The following is a 21,989-nucleotide window of genomic DNA, read 5'->3' as shown; positions in this document are numbered from 1 at the left end:
ACTTCAAATGGCCATAACTTTTGATTCATAACTCCAAATTTGGTGCCTCTTTTTCTAAAATGCTTCTCATGACATGAACTTTTCAAAACATTCATCACATTGCATGCATTTCCATCATATGATCATTTGCTATTCCATGCCCATTTTGGAGGGAATTTGGCAAATTTAAAATTGATGCATCATAGGAACTTTTTACCATTGCCATTGTGTTCAAAAAATGATTTTGAGTGAATTTAATCATGCATTGGTTACTGTTCACGTATGCATGCTCCATACACCTCCAAATTGTCATTTTTGCTCATGCACCTTGTTTTTGCTAATCTCAAATTAAACCATGCCTAATTTCAATTAGAATAGGATTAGGACAGAGTATATATACAAAATCATAACAGAATTTGAGATCTTCACCATTTTAGATCTAGTTTTCATCTCACATCAAAAAATTTCTCTCAACCAAAACTTGAAATTTCTTCACATAACCTTGCATTTTTCTTCCATATTCTAAATCATTGAGTGTAGTAGATGGAGAATCAAGCCTTGGATCATTGATTTTGGTCAGAATTCATGCATAATTCAAGCAAGAACACAAATATGGAAGTGGTGAATTGAGCTGGATCTAGCACTTGCCAAGCCTCAATTACTGCATAAAGCTTCAAGATAACATCTCAGGAGTTGATTTGGATCGTTTGGAGTCTTGAATTGTGCATTTCCAGAAGCTGCTCTTCAAGAGGTTAATTTTTCGAATCTCATAATCCTTTATTCCATTGACATGTTAGTGTAGATATTGGAATGCTGAGTTTGCTGATGCTTTTAGAATTGAAAATGATGAATTATTGAGAGAGGTATGCTTGATTGAAGTTTTGAATGCTAAACTTATTTTGATCGATTTGCATAATTGGTGATGATTTGGACTGAATCAATGCTTGATTTGTAACCTACATGGAGTAAGGATTCGAATGATGTATCCATTTCATAATTCTGGAAAAAAAAATTTGTGAGTTGCTACTGTTCATCACCGTCTTCGCGAGGAAGACGATGTTTTCCACCGTGTGCGGTTGCAAGCACCACCGTCTGGTGCAGGCTGACGTGGCTAGGGCTTGGTCCACCTTCATATCCACGCATGCGACATGCTAGCACTTTGATAGGTCCCCGTTCCTTTGACCAATGCCATGTATGCTTGGACCAATGACTCAGCGTGCCAGCGAATTAATGAAACGCCAGCGTTTCAGTGCATAACGCGCTTCATTTGAATTCGTACCTGGTTCGATCCCTCCTGAAGCCATTTATTTCAAATTAATTCTTCATTTTACATTTCCCTCCATATTTTCCATGTACATGATCATTTTGATTTCAAATATTTCTTCCAACTTTGAAAATGCATAATAAATTGAAAAATGCTCCAAATAATTCCTGGTTTTTTGCTAATTGATCCTTGGAATGTCCTTTATTTTATGGTGTTGATTTCTGAAGTTGTGCATGGCTGGATTTTGAATTGTGTTAGGATGATTGAACATGTGTACATTTGTGACATTGCTCCACTCTTTCTATTGTGAAATGCTTGATATTGATCCAAATGCCATGAAATTTTGCATGATTGCTCCTAACATGTTGATGGATGTTTGAGGCTTGATTGTGCATTTTTCTGATTTACCATTTCTGTTTTATGCACATGGACTTTAGGTGTGACAATTTGTGTCACACAATTGGATGTCTTGCTTGTGCAATTTCATTTCCATATCAAATGACCTCTGTTGATTCTGAGATTTTGTATGATGATTGTATTGGATGTGTTGAATGCTCATAAAAATTTCCAGAATTGTTTGAATCATTTCTGTTTTGATTTGGAATTTTCATTCTCAATGTCCAAATATGTGCTTTGAAATTGTCTTTGACTTCTCTTGCTTATTACATGGCTTTGCTTGATGATTTTGGTTTGGTCCTTTTTAGGACATGTTAATATGTGTTTAAAGTTGCATTGTGTTGAATATTAGCTCCTGTTTTGAATTTTTTCTTCACCTTTGACCCTAGGCTTTGACCTAGTGGTTTGGACTTACATGTGAGCTTTAAATTTCAGGACCAAGCACCTAATCTTCATGGTTGATGTTGCTTCATCATTTGAATGTTGATATTTGCTATTGATTGCTAACATTTGGTTGTTTTGTAGGTTGATGATAATTCACTTGAGTTTGCCTTATGGCTTATATGTTGTATATTGGGACTGTCTGTTTGTTGTTGACTGTTGTCTGTTTGTCTGAATACTGTACTGATTTGTTTAGTTGTTTACACAGGTACCTAAGTTGCTTTAAGTTCATTTGAACTTTGCTTTGCTTGTGGTTGACATACCACTTAGGTATAATCCCTATTCTCCATGTAGTCTGGAAGACCTGCTGTTATTGGCAGACACCTGTCTGAAGCCCTCCTTAAGAGGTCATGTCTTTGTTTGTTTAAATTCTGTGCCAAGCAGGTTAAGTCCTCTTAAGAGGCAATTGGCAGATAGAAGGGATGTGCAATCCATCCCCTGCTATTCAGTTGAGTCATTCATATTGCTCACACCATGTGTTGATGCATTTTGAATAAAAACCAAAAATCTTATACATAGAGTCAGTCATTGTGGAGTAGAGTTCCTCATTCTGGACTCTCACACCTTCTATTGATTCAAGCTCTCCCAGGCCAGGGATAAGAGCTATGAGGCATAACCCTCATTCCATTTCATCTGCTTCACCCTAACACTCAATGTTAGGGTTAAGAGCTCAGAACACCTATAACAGTACTGGTTTGTTTGTCAAGGTCGATATGACCCCTTGACTAAAACCCAACCTTGCTTGAGCCTATTGATTGTGTATAGTGTGTGATACTTGACTGCTTGTTTGCTTATTTGTCCATCTGTGCATATTTGTGTGTGTGTGCCTCTGTGCATTATTTTCATCTTTGAACATTAATTATATATCATTTCATGATCATTGTTCATACTTTGTGACATTTTGTCTTTGTCCATTGAGGAGTCAATTGTAAGCCCAGCTATTGGCATTTGTTTCCTATGATCTGGTAGGAGTTGGAACTAAGACCATTGATTGGCATTCCATTTCCTCGGAGTCGAGTGTAAGACCATTTATTGGCAACTTGTTTCCTCTTGCTTATTGCATTTGTTATTTGTTTCTTGTGAGGAGTCAGATGTAAGACCATTGATTGGCTATCTGTTTCCTGTGATAATTTTGTGGAGTCAGGTGTAAGACATTGATTGGCTATCTGTTTCCTATTTTTGTTTCTTGTTGTGGAGTTAGATGTAAGACCATTGATTGGCTATCTGTTTCCCATGTTGCTTTTCGGAGTTGGACGTAAGACCATTTATTGGCAATCCATTTCCAGCTTTTGTTTCTCTTTTGAACCTTGTTTTGCTTATTGCTTGTTGCCTTATTCCAAAGGAACCACTTGGATCATCTACATATGATCTCAAGAGAGGAATTCCTAAGAAGTTTTACTTCCTCACCCTCCTACCTTTTATTTCTTTAAACCTCACTACGCCAAATAAGGGAAAAGAGGGCGCTTATTTTGGCCTATAACAGCGCTTTTAAGCGCCCTCTAAAGTGGCGCTGGCATAGGTAAAGACAGCGCTTTGTTTTCCTGGAGAAAGCGCTGTCTAAAATGGCCACATTATAGTGCGCTTTCAGAAAAAAGCGCTCTCTGGAGTGGTCCATAAAGGGACACCTTAGAGGGCGCTTTCTGGAAAAAGCGCCCTCTAAAGTTGTCAATGTAAAGTGTTTAGAGGGCGCTTTCAGGAAAAAGCGCCCTCTAAAGTTGTCAATGTAAAGTGTTTAGAGGGCGCTTTCAGGAAAAAGCGCCCTCTAAAGTTGTCAATGTAAAGTGTTTAGAGGGCGCTTTCTGGACAAATCGCCCTCTAAAGTGTTAGTTATTTTAAAAAATTTGTTTGAAAAACAGTGGATATTTAATTGGTAACCTGTTCGCATGCTGCAAAAGTGTAAAATTCATATTGATTTCATCCTTTAATCCAATGTTATACACCATTAATCCATTGATATATACAACATGAATCCATTTATATACAACATTAATCCTCCATATATACAACATTAATATATGATTCTTTGATCAATGTTGAGACAGTTTTTAAGTGTCGGGTTTTGTTATCGTATCCACAGAGATTGTAAGATATCACTGCCGTTCAATGGTTGAATTAATCTTAACTTAATGTAACACTAGGGTTTTGGGTTTTAATCAAGTTATCTTGCATACAAAGTAATTAATTGCGGTAAAAGTTACGTTTTGATTAATATGAGAAATATTGTCAGAGTTAGGTTTCAATGATTACATTTGCTTTGCATGTTTTTGCACGGTCAACAATATTATAAACTCCTTTAGATGATAAATAATTTCACAAAGTCCTCTCAATGCGTTTCTCTCGAACACCCATTGTGAGTTTTGTCATTTTGATCCATTGTTTCTCTCGAACACAATCTATCAAAAAGACAACGTTTTGGTTCAACCTTATGGTGAACAAAATCATTCGTTACTATCTCTAGCTAACAAACAAGTTTGGATGAAAACCTAGGTCAAGAATCGGTAAACATCTCTCGATCAAATACCAACACAAAGAGTTTTAAATAGAAACAAAGTTTTCATCATATATTTACCGTTAAAGAGTTTACATATGAGGATCCTTACATTTACACACAAAGCTAGCAATCACCTACATCTAACCTTGACAAATGGAAGACTTAGCTACTCATTTTCATGGTAGCTTGGTCGGCAAGTAAGAAAAGAGGGTTGATCAACATCCAAGTCGAATGATCGAAGTTGGATGGGAATCCACCTTCTTTTTGTGGAAGATGGTTGCTAGATGAAGAGAAATGAAATTAGGGCATCAAAAATCCCTCCAAACAATGCTGTAAAATATCTAAGAGAAAGTACAAAAAATGGAAAAGTTGGTAAAAAGTGGTATCTTCTCAAAAAGTGGCACCTGCTACTTATAGACAAGTGCAGAACTGTCACGTTCGCTAGGCGAGCAGAATGGCTCGCCTAGCGAAGGCCAAAAATGGGCACAAAATGCCCCTGCGCCCAGAGAAAACTGGGCCTGTGGAACTGTCATGTTCGCCTAGCGAACAGACCTTCGCCTAGCGAAGAACTCGCTTCAACCTTCGCCCCAGCGAGGTTGAGAGGTTTTGCTACTGGAATGCTCGCTGGGGACTCGCTAGAGCCTCGCCTAGCGAGCTAGTGCTGGCTGCTCTTTTCACCAAAACAGACTGAATTCGCTGCCACTTCGCCTTCAGTTCGCCTAGCGAATTAATTAACCAATTTACTGGAGCCTTTCGCCAGGAGCTCGCCTAGCGAAGGTTTTGCTTCGCCACATCCTCGCCTAGCGAGCTGGCAGATGAAATGCTCATTTGCTTTGGTTCCTTTGCCAATTCTCTTGTGTCTTTATTATCAATTAATTCATGCCTTTCCTGCACAATAACAAACACATCAAAGGCACCAAGCTTGTTTATCAATGTACGCATTCCATGTAAAATAAATGTGATTTTGACAATTTTAGCAGGGCAAAAGAGTGAAAGATGCCCACATATGATAGCTCAAATAAACACTTTTGGGCATCTAACAACTCTCCCCAACTAGATTCTTGCTTGTCCTCAAGCAAAGTATGCCTCTTGAAAGACAAGAGGATTTGCATAAAGAAACAGTTTCTCCGAAGTTGGATAAACGGCTCAAACACAAGCGAAATTCGCATATACAAGTTCCCAACGGTTTGAATAAAATAATACCTAGGAACTTAAACTTAAATAGCAATGCAAAATATTTATCTATCTACAACAATACTCTTCTGAATGAATCATCCTATCTCTCCTCTTCGAATAAGGAATGAAGATTTTGCGCGTTTGCAACCGCGGGACTAATCTCACTCACTAACAAATAATGAAGATATCAAATAGATTCATACAATGTCTAATCAATTAAAAATGGTACTGTGGAAGCAAAAAGATCACTAAGGGCTTTTCGGTTGAAGCTTGGTCAGGTTAACAAACAAGGGTCATTTCTAAGGCCATTGAAACGAAAGTGCCGATGCAAAAGAGACATTCACAGTATTATTCACACTACTCGACTTGTTTCATCTGTTTCTTATTTGTAACCTTCACAACACATATTCCACAACTCAACTCTTATTTTTCACTATTTTTCTTCCAAGCAAGCATTCATTTTCATTCTTTATATTTTTGTTCTTTTCTTTCACATCAAATGTACAAAACAGATGTTTCTTTTCTATATTTTCTATACATATATTTTTCTATGCTTGCTCGGTTTTTCTTTTCTTTTTCAAGAGTTGTGGTGCTTACCAATTCTTTTTCGTTCTCCCCAACTTATTTCTTCCACACCCTAAGTGAATGCTCTTACCTTTTTACGGCAAAAGAACAATAATCAATATTTTCCGGGTTGTAAAAAAAAGATTTTTGAGATCTCGCTTTATTTCAAGCCGAGATTCAACTGTTTAGGCTCAAAGGGGTTAACAAATACTCTCTCTGCTCACAGGTAAGTTGTTTTTGGATGTAGTTGTGCTCGAAAGAAAACAAGTGCCTTGATCATTTCTAATTGCTTCCACAATTTCACAATAATAACAGACAAATAATGAATCAAATGAATCAACAAAACTTATTAGACTCCAGCATTTAAGTGTACAATGGAGGTTTCCTCACACTTTGTGGTTTTAGGTTCTAGATGAAACATTCATTCAATTATGTTGCACAAAGACAATATTCAATTTACCAAAAAGAGTAAAGTTCCTAATGCATTCTAAAATTCTAGCCGACGGTAACCATGTACCTTAGCTTCATTCACTTGTTATTCTTATCATTGCCATCCAAGCTCGGATGCACCTTCATTGGGTACTTCTTGAGGAGCAACCAATCTAGAAGGGTTTGCCACTCATTCAACCAAAAATTTATTAAACACACAAAATTAACAACAAACATAAATAACATTAACTGAAAAATAAAATTTTGTTCGTGGGGGACAAAACACCCCAATAGTACAACCCATGGTCAAAATACAAAATTCAAAAGTACAAATAAAAATGCCATAATAAAAACTGAAATACAAAAACAAAAACTTAACCCACAAAGGGCTCAAGACTCCTCCTCACTACCGGCCTCAGAACCGGTCGCCTCATCATCATCCTCATCATCATCATCAGCTCCCACCCCCTCAGAATAGACTGGCACGTCCACGGGCCAATTTGCATTAGTCAGAAACTGCTCCCGTGTCATCAAAGCATGTGCACCACTACCCTGCAGCTGCAAACGCTGCATCGAGTCGTGCATGTCAATCATAGCCCTCTGCGATGCTGCCATCCACTCGAAATTGAATTCACACGCAGCCCGCAGGTATGGATCGACCCTGGGAGTAGAAGCACTAGGACCATCAGAAACCCTAGTGCTACCTGAGGCTGCACTGCTGCCGGTGGCCTTAGCTCTGCAGTATTTTGCCACATACCGGTCATCAATAGGAGCCGGGATCCTAACCTGACCCCGAGACGGAAGTCGCACTCGTGCCTTAATGCACAGACTCATAATCAAACAAGGGAATGCAAGGGGGCAATTCACCCGAGCCCCCGACTTCAGTCCGCTCTCTATTACCGTCTTCAGCTCATTGGCAATGATCCTCGCCACATCAATCTCGACATTGGCGAGGATGGAATGTACTAAATGTGCCACTGGGATCGGCACAGTAGAGGTGTGGGATTTGGGTTGTATGTTGGTCAAAACCAGAAGTAGAATCAGCTGAGCCATGGGAGTCATGTCCTCCCGATGATATCTCACAGGAACCCCAGATGGGTTCGGCTCAACTGATTTCCCAGGTAAAAGCAGGGCGGCCGTAATTGCTGGGACATCCTTGTGCAGCCGGAGGTCAATATGGTACTGGTCTCTTTGGTCAGCACCTAGCTGAAGCGGCTCCCCGAGGATTTGGTTGATCGTATCCCTGTCAAAAGGAACTGGCCGACCGGCCACTCTAGAGACCCAAGTGAAGGGCTCATCATCATCTGGCAATGCGTTAGCGTAGAACTCCCGCACTGTAGCGATGTCATAGTGTTCCAAGGGATTTATCAACCTATCCCATTTCTTTGTATCGATCAACCCGGCAAAACTCCTATACGTGCCCTGTGGGTTGATCAGAAAACGCTTCTCAGGCAAAATTTTTCGCTTCTCCAAAGCGATGTACCGTGCCGCTTGCTTTGCACCGACAAACTTGTCGGTATCGAATTGGATCGGCACGGTTCGTGAAGTAGTTGCCGCACCCTTTCTTTTCTTGCCAGCACTAGATCTTGACTCCATTCTGCAAAACAAGAGATAAAGCAACAAACACGAAACAAACAGATTAGAACCAAAACAGTTTTTATAAGGGACTGGTTTGCTCGCTGCTGCTTCGCCTAGCGAAGTGGCAGCGAATGCTCGCCCCAGGTTCGCCTAGCGAGTGCTAGCGAACCTTACGGGTTTTGGGGTTTTCTGCATTTTCAAAATTGTTTCCCCCAAAACCCGTAAATACAAGGTTTCCACAGCAAAACCCAATGATTTCTCATGACTATGAATTGTTCTATGCTATTGGGGATACCTAATTTCATGGAAAACCTAAGTAAGAGTAAATCCCCAATTTAAAAACCTAAATGCACAACATTGCAAACTCCCAAAATTGCATGCAACCTCAAGGTTCCTATCACACCTATCCTATTTACCATTCAAATTTGGAAATAAAAAATGCAACAAAAGAAACATGCAATAGGGCAAACCTTGAGGTAAACGGATTTGGAAAGGAGAAGTGGGAAGTGTTTGCAATTGACCGACACACAAATGTTGTTGATATGGATGCACAGTAGAGAATTTGAGAAGGCAAATCGCACTCTTCAGCAGAGCAGTTTAGAAGAATTTTTAGGGTAAGGGCAAAACTGCCCTGCTGAACTGTTTAAATAGAACAGTACTGGTGCGCTCGCTACTGCCTCGCCTAGCGAGCAGCCAGCGAGCGCGCTCGCTGCAGCCTCGCCTAGCGAGCTGCAAGCGAGCATGACAGCAAGTGCTTTTGCAAATGCAGCACTTGCATGTCATCCAGCCTGAAAAAGCACACAATACTCATACAACATCAAACATAAAACAGGAAATACTTACAATGTTGGGGTGCCTCCCAACTAGCGCTTGTTTAACGTCGGCTAAGCTCGACGGTGCGATGCTCACAGGGGAGCATCGAGCGGCTGAGCACAACTCTCGCGATCCACATGACCGCCGAGATACACTTTCAATCGTTGGCCGTTCACGGTCCAACTGTCTTTCTCGTCCATGTCTTCAATGATAATGGCCCCGTATTCTTTTACTTCTTTCACCCGAAATGGCCCGGACCATTTTGATTTCAACTTCCCGGGAAACAACTTCAACCGGGAGTTGAACAATAAGACCAATTGTCCGGGCACGAATTCTTTGGTTCGGATCTTCTTGTCATGATATTTCTTTGCTTTTTCCTTGTACAACCAACTTGAGTGGTATGCGGCATTGCGCATCTCCTCCAACTCAAGTAGTTGTACTTTCCTTTTGTTACCGGCCAACTCATGTTCAAAATTTAGAAATTTTAGGGCCCACAAGGCCTTGTGCTCCAATTCAACCGGCAAATGGCAAGTTTTACCAAATACCAATTGAAACGGAGTTAGGCCAATTGGAGCTTTAAAGGCCGTACGGTAGGCCCATAATGCTTCGTCCAATTTTTGGGACCACTCTTTTTTAGAATTAGACACGGTTTTTTCTAGGATTCTCTTAATCTCTCGATTAGAGACCTCCGCTTGCCCGTTAGCCTGAGGGTGGTACGGAGTTGTCACCCTATGCGACACACCATAATGTTTTAGAATTGTTTCCAAAGGTGCATTGCAAAAGTGTGACCCTCCGTCACTTATCAACACTCGGGGTGTTCCAAAACGGGAAAAGATGTTTTTCTTTAAAAAATTTATCACTGTTTTGGCATCCGCCCGAGGTGAGGCAATCGCCTCAACCCACTTAGAGACATAATCAACAGCTACAAGCATGTACTCATTCCCGTAAGAGGGTGGGAAAGGTCCAACAAAATCTATGCCCCAACAATCGAACACTTCCACTTCTTGGATATTTTGGAGAGGCATCTCATCTCTCTTACCTATCCCACCACTTCTTTGGCAACTGTCACAACTTTGCGCATGGGTATGTGCGTCTTTAAAAATAGTTGGCCAATAAAATCCCGATTGAAGAATTTTAGTGGCCGTTCTAACCCCATTATAATGACCGCCATAAGGCGAGTTGTGACAATGCCAAAGAATGCTCTGGGCTTCATCATCAGTTACGCATCTCCTTAACAGGTTATCGCTACCCAACTTAAACAAGTATGGGTCATCCCAAACATAATACTTCGCATCCGAAAGGAACTTCCTCTTTTGGTTCGAAGTTAGATCGGCCGGCACACAACCACTAGCCTTGTGGTTTGCAAAGTCTGCAAACCACGGCCTAACTTGAACCTTAAACAATTTTTCATCAGGAAATTCTTCCCGGATTTCCTTTTCAGATGCGGTAACCTCGACATTCACCAAGCGGGATAAATGATCCGCTACCAAGTTTTCCGACCCCTTCTTGTCTTTAATTTCGACATCGAATTCTTGTAACAAGAGGATCCAACGGATGAGCCTTTGCTTCGAATCCGGCTTGGTCAGCAGATATTTAATCGCCGCGTGGTCGGTGTACACCACGACTTTAGACCCTATAAGATAGGACCTAAACTTTTCTAGCGCATACACTATTGCGAGTAGTTCTTTTTCCGTTGTGGCATAATTTATTTGAGCCTCGTTAAGAACCTTGCTCGCATAATGTATAGCATGAAAAGTTTTGTCCTTTCTTTGGCCAAGTACCGCTCCAACGGCATAGTCACTCGCGTCACACATTAGTTCAAAATTTTCATTCCAATCGGGAGCGACTATTATTGGAGCGGTAACCAATTTTTCTTTTAAAACCTCGAAAGCTTGCAAACAATCGTCGGTGAAGAGAAATACCTGATCTTTGGCGAGTAAATTGCTCAAAGGTTTAGCCACCTTTGAGAAGTCCTTGATGAAGCGCCGGTAGAACCCCGCGTGCCCCAAAAAACTACGGATGCCCTTCACATTGACCGGAGGGGGTAATTTTTCAATTACATCAACCTTAGCTCTATCCACTTCAAGCCCCCTTTTAGAGACTTTGTGGCCTAGCACAATCCCCTCGGTCACCATAAAGTGACACTTTTCCCAATTTAGCACCAAATTAGTCTTCACACACCTTTCCAACACCGTCTTCAAATTTGCCAAGCATAGACTAAACGTCCCACCAAACACCGAGAAGTCATCCATGAAGACTTCCATTGTTTTCTCTATTAGATCGGCAAAAATAGCTTGGACACATCGTTGGAATGTCGCCGGCGCATTGCAAAGCCCAAAAGGCATTTTTCTGTATGCGAACACTCCAAACGGACACGTGAAAGCCGTCTTCTCATGATCAACCGGGTCAACCGCAATTTGGTTGTACCCGGAGTAGCCGTCTAAAAAACAGTAGTATTGTTGGCCCGATAGTCTTTCAAGCATTTGATCCATAAATGGGAGTGGAAAATGGTCCTTACGAGTCGCGGTATTCAACCGTCTATAATCTATACACATTCTCCATCCCGTGGCAACTTTAGTCGGGATCAATTCGTCTTTGTCATTACGGATTACGGTCATTCCACCCTTCTTCGGAACCACGTGCACGGGACTAACCCACGGACTATCCGAGATCGGGTAAATCATTCCCGCATCCAAAAGCTTCACCACTTCCTTTCTTACAACCTCTTTCATCGTAGGATTTAAGCGGCGTTGTGGTTGAGCCACCGGCTTGAAATCCTCCTCCATCAAAATCTTGTGCATACAATAGGATGGACTAATTCCTTTAAGATCGGAAAGAGTCCAACCCATAGCTTCTTGATTGGTTTTGAGCACAATGATTAGACGGGCTTCTTCTTCTTTTGTCAAGAGGTTGCTTATGATGACCGGCTTTGCCTCGGTCTCATCTAAAAACACATATTTCAAAGTCGAAGGTAACTCTTTTAATTCAATTGGCGCTTTCTCGTCAATCACCTCCTTCTTCAAATTTTCTTCCTCTACTTCCCACGGTTGTAGGTCTTCCAAGCTATCAAGTTCCTTCAAACATTCCTCAAGAGCTAGCTCCTCCTCAACAGTGAAAACCTCCAATGAGTCGTCGAGAGCTAACTCCATAGGAGATATCTCGTGGATATGCTTTGAAACTTCCATAATAGCGTCTTCGATCACATCGATGCGAAAGCTATCATTTCGATCCTTGGAATGCTTCATCGCCTCGAATAGATCAAAGGTGACCTCCTCATTTTGAACACGCACCTTCATTAGACCGTCATCAACATCAATCATCATTCTTGCGGTCTTCATGAATGGTCGGCCCAATATGAGCGGAGCATCATCATCTTCCTCCATATCTATTACAATAAAATCCACCGGGAAAAAGAATTTGTCGACCTTCACCAACACATCTTGGGCTACGCCATGAGGATGGGTCGTCGACTTATCCGCCAATTGTAATGTCATTCGGATGGACTTAATCTCGATGTTGCCAAGCCTCTTGATAATTGACAAAGGTATAAGATTTATGCTCGACCCCAAGTCAATAAGTCCCTTTCCGACATACACATCACCAATTTTAACCGGCAATGTAACTCTTCCCGGATCAACCTCTTTCTTAGGAAGCGTCCTTTGAATGATGGCACTACAGCTCGCATCAAGGACGATGGTCTCCGGTTCCGTATACCTCCGCTTTTTGGTTAGTATGTCCTTCATGAACTTGGCATACTTTGGCATTTGTTCCAAAGCTTCAGCAAACGGAATGTTTATTTGTAATTGCTTAAAAATATCCATGAACCGGGCGTAATGCCGTTCATTTTCCCTTTTGGAAGGGGCATGAGGGTAAGGAAGGTTTTGGACAGGAGTAGCGCTCACTACCTCCTTCCCTTTCGCTACTCTAGCGCTTTTCCATCTCGGCTTCTTCACTACCTCCCTTATTACCTCATCATTTTTATTCTCCTCAATCTCCACATTTTTTTCATTTTCAACTTCACCATTATTTTTATTCTTTTCAACTACTTCCTCATCACTCCACACTCCTACTTCACCATCAACATTTTCTTCCACTATCTCCTCCTCAATCTCCTTCTCTTTCTCTCTTTTTTCACTCTCCACTCTTTTTTCGTTTTCACTACCCAACTCCCTTCCACTTCTCGTCACAATCGCCTTACAATGCTCCTTAGGATTTGTTTGCGTATTGGCCGAGAAAGAAGGACCGGTTTGTTGTTCAGCTAGTTGCTTGGCAAGTTGCCCAACTTGAGTTTCAAGATTTTTTATGGCCGCGTCATTACTCTTTTGATTGGCCATTGACATCTGCATGAATTGCGTCAATGTCTCTTCCAATTTAGAATTGACTACCGGCGATTGTTGAGATTGATACGGATTTTGGGGAGGATTTTGACGGCTAGAAGAACCACCTCCATAACCTTGGTTATGATAATAGTTGCTTCTAGGTTGGAACCCTTGGTTCCCTTGGAATTGTTGTTGTTGTTGTTGTTGTTGAGAGTGCGGTTGATGAGGTTGTTGTTGTCTTGGTTGATAGTCCCGTTGATTGGCCATATAGTTCACTTCGTCAAAGCCGGGAGGTGGACAAAATCCGGTGTCATGTTCACCTTTACAAAGTTCACAACAAGCTATTTGTTTAACTTTTGACGGTTCTCTTAACTCTTTGATTTGTTGCGTTAAAAGTTCCACTTGTTGTGAGATGAGCTTGTTTTGGGCAAGTATGGCATCATTCGTCCCTAACTCAAGCACTCCCGCCTTCTTCAAAGAACTTCCACGACTTTGACTTTGAAGATCATTCAAAGCCATACGGTTGATAATGTTGGTGGCTTCTTCGGCACTCTTTGACATCAACGAGCCACCCGAGGTGGCATCCAACAACGTCTTACAGTTTGGTTGAAGTCCATTTCGGAAGATATGGATTTGAGTTAATTCATCAAATCCATGCCCTTTACATTTCCTTAGCATGGACTTGAATCTCTCCCACGCTTCATTCAACGATTCACTGGTTCCTTGAGAAAACACCGAGATGGCCGTCTTTGATTCCATGAATCGGTTATGAGAGAAAAATCTTTCAATGAATTTCTCTTCTAACACATTCCAATCTGTCATTACGGCGGGTGTTTGATCGAGGTACCAATCCTTTGCTTTACCGAGCAAAGCGTGAGGAAATAAACGTCTGAACAACGGAAGCTCCTGAGCCTGATCCACTCCGGCAGCCAATGCTATCTCATAGAATTTTGTGAGAAAAGCAAATGGGTCTTCATGGTCCATTCCGGTGAATGGACTCCCATACAATAAATTCAGAGTTCCCGTCTTCATCTCAGCTTGCCTTCCTGTGTGGTTAGCAAACTGAGCGGTGTTCCTTGGACTGTTGATACATGGAGTAGAAATCGGTGGTGGTGGTTGTGGCTCCATGTTTGGTACGAATGTGTGTGGATTGGTGGTTGAAGAACTTTCTCCTTGCTCTTGGCGTTGCCTAGCCTGTTGCCTCCTACGTCTTGTTTTGCTATTGAGCCTCCTTGCGGTTCTCTCGATCTCAGGATCAAAAAGAAGTTCGTCCACAGGGATTTTCCCTCGCATAAAACGTAAGCTGCACACTAAACCAAACGAATTACAAGCACAAGTCAAAAATTCACAAGCTAAAACTTAAACAACCAATGCGATGCTCGCAATATCAATTTACAATCCCCGGCAACGGCGCCATTTTGTTGAGACAGTTTTTAAGTGTCGGGTTTTGTTATCGTATCCACAGAGATTGTAAGATATCACTGCCGTTCAATGGTTGAATTAATCTTAACTTAATGTAACACTAGGGTTTTGGGTTTTAATCAAGTTATCTTGCATACAAAGTAATTAATTGCGGTAAAAGTTACGTTTTGATTAATATGAGAAATATTGTCAGAGTTAGGTTTCAATGATTACATTTGCTTTGCATGTTTTTGCACGGCCAACAATATTATAAACTCCTTTAGATGATAAATAATTTCACAAAGTCCTCTCAATGTGTTTCTCTCGAACACCCATTGTGAGTTTTGTCATTTTGATCCATTGTTTCTCTCGAACACAATCTATCAAAAAGACAACGTTTTGGTTCAACCTTATGGTGAACAAAATCATTCGTTACTATCTCTAGCTAACAAACAAGTTTGGATGAAAACCTAGGTCAAGAATCGGTAAACATCTCTCGATCAAATACCAACACAAAGAGTTTTAAATAGAAACAAAGTTTTCATCATATATTTACCGTTAAAGAGTTTACATATGAGGATCCTTACATTTACACACAAAGCTAGCAATCACCTACATCTAACCTTGACAAATGGAAGACTTAGCTACTCATTTTCATGGTAGCTTGGTCGGCAAGTAAGAAAAGAGGGTTGATCAACATCCAAGTCGAATGATCGAAGTTGGATGGGAATCCACCTTCTTTTTGTGGAAGATGGTTGCTAGATGAAGAGAAATGAAATTAGGGCATCAAAAATCCCTCCAAACAATGCTGTAAAATATCTAAGAGAAAGTACAAAAAATGGAAAAGTTGGTAAAAAGTGGTATCTTCTCAAAAAGTGGCACCTGCTACTTATAGACAAGTGCAGAACTGTCACGTTCGCTAGGCGAGCAGAATGGCTCGCCTAGCGAAGGCCAAAAATGGGCACAAAATGCCCCTGCGCCCAGAGAAAACTGGGCCTGTGGAACTGTCATGTTCGCCTAGCGAACAGACCTTCGCCTAGCGAAGAACTCGCTTCAACCTTCGCCCCAGCGAGGTTGAGAGGTTTTGCTACTGGAATGCTCGCTGGGGACTCGCTAGAGCCTCGCCTAGCGAGCTAGTGCTGGCTGCTCTTTTCACCAAAACAGACTGAATTCGCTGCCACTTCGCCTTCAGTTCGCCTAGCGAATTAATTAACCAATTTACTGGAGCCTTTCGCCAGGAGCTCGCCTAGCGAAGGTTTTGCTTCGCCACATCCTCGCCTAGCGAGCTGGCAGATGAAATGCTCCTTTGCTTTGGTTCCTTTGCCAATTCTCTTGTGTCTTTATTATCAATTAATTCATGCCTTTCCTGCACAATAACAAACACATCAAAGGCACCAAGCTTGTTTATCAATGTACGCATTCCATGTAAAATAAATGTGATTTTGACAATTTTAGCAGGGCAAAAGAGTGAAAGATGCCCACATATGATAGCTCAAATAAACACTTTTGGGCATCTAACAATCAACAATATACAACAACATATTCATGATTTAGTAAAAGTACAACAACAATATACAACATATATACAACAACAGCATACAACAACAACATTCCATACATATATGTACAACAATATACAACCTAGCTATATGATTCTTTGATCAACACACGAATATTTAGGGGAATTTCACTTACGCGTCAACCGTCTTCTTCATACTCGGATATTTACTCCAATCACCCGATAACGAATCGAGATAATATACTATTAGTCTCGAAAGATCCATAGCAACCAACACCCAGTGACCACTGTATCCAAAAGCTGTCTAGTAGTTCTAACCAATACTAAACAAAATAACGCCCATCCACCCATGGTGGCAAACATGTTCTGTATATCCAAAAGCTGTCTAATAGTTCTATCGCACATCCATACAAAATAAGGCTCAACCAAAAAAACAGATGGCAGCATAAGTAGTATATCCAAAAAAGGCATGGTGAATATCCTAACTCCCAAATCTATCCTCGAAGCTTGTACGACAAATCAAGATCAACAGTAAAACATTACTTCTTTGACGTTTTCCAAGATAGATGGCAGAGTCGACACAAAGTTGGTGGCACTCCTATTTCCACTTGCAGAACTAGAATCAGAATTTTCAACTTCACTTATGTAGTATCTAGCGCGGAAAGCTAGCAAGTGTGCATAATAGACAGGAGGAACTGCATACAAGATAACATTTTTGTTAAACTAAAGTTTTGTATAGCCTAAAACAAAAACCAGCAAAGGGAATCGAGTAACAAACCTATTGAGACAGATCGAGTACACCTCGCATAACTGAATGGAAAAAAATAGTATCAGAAGGCTTCTAAAATTAAATGAAAACAGTACAAGTTTAGAAAACATTAATTAAGATTAAAAAAGCAAATCATATCATTACGTGTAGCACAAGTTATTGGTCAAACTCTGTAGCTGGTCTGCAGTGAATTTATTTTCATCATACAACACATGATAATGCGTTGGTCGACTAGTCCCCTGCAAAAAGAACACGTCCAAATGCAAATAACACAGAACTGTCAAAAGGCGATTGAGCAACAAATAGTAAACAATGGCATAAAGTTAAATGACATAGCTAATATTACCTGAATTCCTGCATGGCTGTTAAGGTAAAAATCAAATTCCCTAGGGTGACAAATGCTGGTGTCTACCACGGTTCCTTTGACAATTTAGAACAACAAAATCAGCAAAAAGTGATAAATTCAAATGATAATATATACCAGCTGCGTTGAGAAATATATTGAAAAAACCTGGCATAATATTTCCACTTCTATCGGTCTCTTTGGGGTTGACAGGAAAGAGACGGGTGTGATGTCTCTTTTGGACCACTACAAAAGTAAATTTAGGTAGATACCCATCCTCAATTAGTTGGTCTTCAGCACTCCAATGTACTTCAAATTTTACACCCTTGTCTCTTGCACGAATGATTGACTTCATAACAGTCAATCCTCGTTTGATTTCTTTTTCAACATTGTTACGTGATCCATTCGCGTCATGGGTATCGTCTTGGTTAGCCATTTTATCTGTAATATAGAAATGATTCAATAAGACCCAAGTAAGACAATGATTCAATACGTGAACACATTCATATACCTTCCATTTCTCTCATGTTACAACAATCTAAACTCTTTTTTTTATCATTATTGAATACAAACTCACACACACCTACTGCATGCAAAAGACCAATGCAAACTTATGGTGTTTGGAACATGAACAAACTTGCATCCATAATCATCAAACTTCCAAGCACAAGCTCAAACACACTTCAAATGATATCAGTTTTCAATCAGAAATAAAAAACTCAGTTTGCCCTAAACAACATTAATCAACATAATGCACAAAATGTAAAACTAAGTTTAGAAAATGCCCTAATCAAACACATGAAGAAAGTGAACGGTAACGATGGAGAAGAGAAATACCTTCAAGGTGACGGTAACGATGGAGAAGAAAGTGAACAGTGACGGTGGACGCAGATAACTCAGTGAACGTGAATGCAGCAGCAGAAAAAGGCGACGGCGACGATGACGGTGAGGGAGGGAGAACGAACGGAGGACGAGAGTAATCGCAGTAGAGAGTAAACCCAGTTACGTAAACGAAATAGCTTATAGAGAGGGAAAATAAAGAGACATGCAGTATATGTTATAATTTTAATGTTTACTAAAGGGGACCTTAGAGGGCTCTTTTGTAAAAAAAGCGCCCTCTAAAGGGGGCCTAAGAGGGCGCTTCTGAAAGCGCTCTCTAAGGCTTTCCAAAAGCGCCTTCTAAACTGGAAATGTACATGGACTTAGAGAGCGCTTTTTTAAAAGCGCCCTCTAAGGGTAACCTTAGAGGGCGCTTTCACTAAAGCGTCCTCTATTGTTTTCCCTCCATTTCCTCATTATTTTTTTGCTTCACTTTAGAGTGCGCTTTGTTACAAAAGTGCCCTCTAAAGTGCGCTGTCTATTCCAATAGTATGCTCCTTATTTTTTCTCTTCACTTTAGAGTGCGCTTTTGTAATAAAGCGCCCTCTAAGGGGCGCTGTCTATTCCAGTTTTTGGCGTAGTGCCTCCATTTGCATGTTAACCCAAACCAGAAAACTGTTGTGCAAACATTTTCATCTGTTTTCAAAACTAGAAACCTAGGCCTTAAGCCTCTGATTTTTTTAAAACTTCATTGTCACAATACTTCTTTTTGAATTTAACTTAATGTCAACTTTGACCATACTTTGTGAATAATTCCAAATGGTTAATTTCACTCACTCAATTGCTTTTTGTGGCCTTTGTCCACTTCTTGATAAGTTTTCATGCATTAGCCATAGATCTCAATTATCTTAGTGGTTGATGTGAATCTCACCGTATCCTTAGTGATTGAATTGTAAGACTTCCTTGCTTATTATAGGGCATGGTCCCTCACTAGCAAGTTGAAGTTTTTCTCACATGGTGGATACTTGTATCGGTTGAGTTTTCTCCCGTGGATAATGAAAGACCTTAAAGGCTTTTGTTTAAAATCAATCCATTCACTTTTTTGGAAATCTTTTAGCCGAACTACGGCGTTTTGATCCTTATCTTTCATGAAAGGTACGTAGGCAACGGGTTCATCCGTTCAAACACAAAAATAATAAAATTTGTATATTCTTTTCTCATCACTTCCCTCATGTTTGCACAATAAATATTTTATAAACAATATCTTTTTACAAAAAGTTGTGAAAAGGGTTCCCTAGGAGTACCTAGGATGCATTGGGTGCCTAACACCTTCCCTTTGTATAATTACCCCCTTACCCAGATCTCTGACCTTTTCATTAGTTTTCTCGTGTAAAATTTCTTAGGCTTTTGTTCGCTTTTTAGTCATTCCTTTGGATAAATAAAAGTGCGGTGGCGACTCTATCTTTGTATGCTTTGCTTTTGATTTAGTCAATAAATCTAAAGTGATGAATACACCGCTACACATATGTCTACCCTTCGTGACTTCAAGTCAACATACTGCGGATGTCCTGACCAAAAGTTTGGCAAGGCCTACTTATGAGTATTTGATAGACTAGTTGGACATGATAGACATCTATGCACCAACTTGAGGGGGGTCTTGGAAAATATATTATTTCCGATTTTATTATTGTCTTTAATACTATCTTTATTTTTCTTTATTCTCAATTAAGGAAAAAATAAATTATAATAATTGTATCTTCACTATATGAACCAGTTAAAGCTGACGAATAAAATATAAGAGCTTTTACCAATTTTTTACGATAAGGGCCTACATTTATTTTTCCAAAAGCTATGCCGACAAAGTCAAGAAAATATGAACCATTAGTTCCAAGATATTTTGATAATTGTATTATTGTAGGAAGTGTGGAGTTATATTGTCCACATAATCACATAGCTCTGTCACTTCACTTTGCCTCACTTTGTGTTTGTTTGATCTCTTTTGGGTGTGATGTTAATAACAAAATTAAGTTCACATTCAGCGAGTATTTAAATGCATGCTTCTTATGTATTACCACATAGTTATCAAATCCATATAAAGTCATACAGCATAAACTTCTTACTGCACGAAATGAAGCCTTTTTCGTAGAGTTTATATTGTTGTCTTAGAAGTGTTGGGCTGTGTTTGTACTAACCGTATTACACCTCTAGCCAAGACCTTTAGCAATAGAAAATATCTTGATGCTTTATATTTATTTCAGTGAATCAATACTTATCGAGACCAAGAGGATGAATTTATTAGTCTTGTGGAACACATACACCAATGTATGGAAGCCATAAAATATGGTTACAAGTTTGCTTACGTAGGCCTTCATTCGAGGCGTCTGGTTTTGAGCTGTTGCTCTAATCTTCTGAATGTCATTGCTATACTGCAATCACAATGATGTATACTGTTTTGAACCTTGCCTCTAAGGAAGGTGGAAGAGAGATAATAAAAGAACATGAATTATCTATGAAGGCTAACATACATTCATCACAGCTTTGGACACTAAATAAGTTAATATACTATACAAGGTTTATTACACGACAGCAGAGCGAACCAAATCAGCACAAGCTGATAAACATTTTCTAGGATTGCTCTAATTGGTTGAGGAAGTGCATCAAAACTTGTTACTTACTGTGATGATATACATTGCCAGTATGTCATCTTACTTACACTTCTTGAATATGATTTGGTGAAATCATATTCTAATAAAAATTTCATGAATGGTTCTAATATTGTAAGTTGTCATTGAGAACCATAATTTAGAGGGGTATTAGGGGAAACTTATGGTTCTTATGAGTTAGATATTGACAAAGGTAGACCATATTTGTTTATGATTTTTTGATATGTATGAATGTCAAATACTTGTTTAGCCCATCATATTAAGAATGCATAAGTTCTACACTTTTCATATACAAAATCAGTTTTATATGATTAGACATTATTCTCTATAAAAGTTTGAGAGTAGAGAGAGTGTTAGAAAAGAGGAGAAAATTAAAGATTCTGAAATGTTTTATCCTCAATCTGATAAATTGTGCATCAGTCATATTTTATAGATGGTAGGTTGAGCTATCACTAGCCAAACTAATTTACCAAGAGATTTTTAACTGCGATAACATAAATAACAAACTAACAGTTGGCTATGTCTTTGATAGGTTGAGCTATCACCTCATGTTTGATGGATACTGGTGTTGTGCTGCGTGTTTGAACCTCTACTTGACCAATCAAGGACACTTTGAGCACTGTTTTGTTCCGATGACTTTAGTAGGCAATAACAATTGAAAAAAGTGTTTGGTTACTGTAAGTTTAAGGAGTGCCTTAGAGGGTTTTTTTACAAAAAAACCCACTTTTTCAAGGAAATTCCCAAAATACCCCTGGTTTCAAAAAAAATCCCAAAATACCCCACTTTTAGGAGGAGTCGCCAATTGAATTAGAGATTCCTCTTAAACCTTGAATGGAGGAGCCAATTGGATTGGCTAGGGCAGGTTTTAAGAGGAGTCAATTGGATTGCCCTAGCCAATCCAATTGACGCCCCTGTGTAGGTTTTAAGAGGAGTCGCCAATTCAATTGGAGACTCCTCCTAAAATGCATTTTTTGACTTATAAATAGATGTATTGTGTGACTAATTGTTCCACATCTCATATAATC

The 21,989-nt window shown here is 39.8% G+C and overlaps 1 protein-coding gene across 3 annotated transcripts in view; it reads left to right on the top strand.

Annotated features, from left to right (window-relative positions):
- LOC127131884 (pentatricopeptide repeat-containing protein At1g62930, chloroplastic) overlaps positions 1–21,667 on the top strand; it is a 95,970-nt gene extending 74,303 nt beyond the window's left edge. For 2 of the 3 annotated variants that reach the window (XR_007806527.1, XR_007806529.1), the window contains exon 3: positions 21,497–21,661. The gene's annotated coding sequence lies outside the window, so the exon portion shown is untranslated. Of the gene's footprint in view, positions 1–21,496 lie in introns of all 3 variants that reach the window. The other variant, XM_051060785.1, reaches the window with a different exon arrangement.
- Positions 21,668–21,989: the final 322 nt, after the last annotated feature.

The sequence above is a fragment of the Lathyrus oleraceus genome, chromosome 1, assembly GCF_024323335.1.
Source record: "Lathyrus oleraceus cultivar Zhongwan6 chromosome 1, CAAS_Psat_ZW6_1.0, whole genome shotgun sequence".
Lineage (NCBI taxonomy): Eukaryota > Viridiplantae > Streptophyta > Magnoliopsida > Fabales > Fabaceae > Lathyrus > Lathyrus oleraceus.
Note: the sequence above shows the minus strand (reverse complement) of the source record. Positions and strands in the feature narration are given on the sequence as shown.